Source organism: Myotis brandtii, unplaced genomic scaffold (assembly GCF_000412655.1).
Source record: "Myotis brandtii unplaced genomic scaffold, ASM41265v1 scaffold122, whole genome shotgun sequence".
In the NCBI taxonomy this organism is placed as follows: domain Eukaryota; kingdom Metazoa; phylum Chordata; class Mammalia; order Chiroptera; family Vespertilionidae; genus Myotis; species Myotis brandtii.
In genome coordinates, this window is record NW_005354255.1 from 1,842,837 (window position 1) to 1,845,251 (window position 2,415).

The following is a 2,415-nucleotide window of genomic DNA, read 5'->3' on the forward strand; positions in this document are numbered from 1 at the left end:
TTCGCAGGCCGACGCTCTATCCACTGAACCAAACCAGCTAGGGCCATGGTTGATTTTTGTATGTGCCCTGACTCTCATAACCTTGGCATATAGAGATGCTCTAACCAACCGAGCTACCCGGCCAAGACTCATCGGTGATTTTTTTTATTGCTCCTCCCAACATCACTGCCCTGTCTGTCTCATCCTGGCCCCCATAAGAGCCTGGTCCCCAAGTCCAGGGGTGTGCTATAAGCTTCATGACGTGCTCACAAGGCCATTCCCCCTTCTCCAGGCAGGGAGGGTTCAAGGAAACAGTTGGAATCCTACAATCCTTGAGGCCTAGTGTATTTACACATCAGTCACCATGCGTGTGGTTCTGTGTCTATGCTGTATGTGTACACATGTAGACATATGCTGGAGAGACAGGGTGGGTCTGTTGGACAGACATGGAAAGGCAGCTCAGAGAAGCTAAACAGCTGGCCCCGGAGGGTGGGGGTGTGTGGTGGACTTGAGTAGGTACAGCGTGTACGGCGTTTGGGAAGCTGTGTGCATGGCTCCGGGGTGTGTGCCTGCCTGCATGCATGCGTGTCTTGGGTCCATGAGTGTAGGTGTGGACAGAGGCAGCATGGGAACCCCAAGGTGAGCATGCACTCCAGGGACCCCAGCTGGGGAAGCGTGTCTGCGTTCACCCTCCTGGTGAGGTTGCCAAGTGTCTCCTGGGACCCAGAGAAGTCACCCACAGCGATGACTGAGCCTGGTGACCTGTGGCAATGTCTCCCTGGCCCGTCATGAACGCTGGTGTTGGGGGGAGGAAATGGGGAGGGCGAGCCCTGCTCCCACCATCACCCCAGGGGCTGACTAGCCAGCTACCCACAATGCAAGACTCCTAGCCTCCACTCTGGGCCTCAGTCTCCTCTTCTGGAAAAGGGGACAACAGCCCTGTCCTCATGGGACTGTGGTCAGAGTTAAGAGGTTTTGTGGACAGGGAAGACGGAACTCCTGCTATTAACTCAGTGACAGAGCAGGGATCTCAGGGATCGCCTCCCCACCTACCCCCACACACCCTGGAGCCTCCTCCCTTACACCAAATGGTTGTGGGCGAATATGAGAGGCAACCAATCAATGTTTCTCTCTCACATTGATGTTGCTCTCTTTCTCTTTGCCTCCCTCTCTCTCTAAAAGTTAATTTAAAAAAACAACAAAATATGTCCTCCTGTAAGGATTTTTTTTTAAGTGCTGAAATTAAAAAAAAAAAGAGTCACGGCCCTCAGCGTTCATACTGATGAAGGTGCATGGAGTTTGGGGTTCATGCTGATGAAGGTGCACGGAGTTTGGGGTTCATGCTGATGAGGGTGCACGGAGTTTGGTGTTCATGCTGATGAGGGTGCACGGAGTTTGGGGTCCCGGGAAGCTGCACCTCACCCTGAGCCTTCACTTCTCCACCTGCAAACCGAATATAAAGTTTCAATAAGTTGGGGACAGGGCCAGCTGAGAGGTGTTGTAGCCTGGAGCAAAAGAAAAACTCAGCAATGTTGATCTTATCTAGATTTACAATTTTGTTTACCAGGGCATTCTCGCATTCTCTCTCTCTCTCTCTCTCTCTCTCTCTCTCTCTCTCTCTCTCTCTTGGTTTGCATTTCAGTTTATAAAATAGTGCCTTAAAATATTCTTTTCTCGCTGACTGAATTTTTGGACGTTGCTCTCCTCAATTTTGAACAAAGGCTTGTCTCCAGGCCTCACCCTGGTCTCCACTGGGCTGGTTCACAGGGTGGCTGTGAAAGTGGTAACAATGGCGAATGGTTTTTTTTACTTTCTGTGTAGGAGGTACCGATCTAAGAAATATACATTTCATTGACCCTCCGCAACAATCTACCAGCAGGTAGCATTACTATCCCCATTTTGCAGAGGGGAAGCAGGCACGGGGAGATAAGGAACCTGTGGGCCTCAGGGCTGAGTCCCGCCCATGCCCTGTTCTGTCCTTGGGACCCAGAAGCCTGCAGTCTTTCTTGCTCCTACTGCACAGGGGACCTAGCGATGAGAGGGTCAGAGGTCACTCGGCCCTTCTGGATGGCCAGGGTCACGATGGGGACAGAGTGACCCAGGCCTATGGGCAGAACCTGCAGGGATGTGCCTCCCTGGGAGGAGCTGACCTAACTCCAGGCCACAGCTGGGCTGACCTTTGTCCGTGCTAGTCCTTCCCCCGTGGGGCCCCACTTGCGGGGGGATCCCTCCCCCTCCACTCCCCCCTCTCCAGCTCCTTCTCAGGGATCTCCTCCCCACCTACCCAACACACACCCTGGAGTACCCCTTCCTTCCACTGGGCACTACGGTCTGGTCTCCCCACTTGTCTCCCTCACCCCCTACAGGGATTTATTTCAGCCCCCTTTCAGCCCCTCTGTGTTCCCTCTGCCTCACCCTCACACCCCTGTGCTCCCC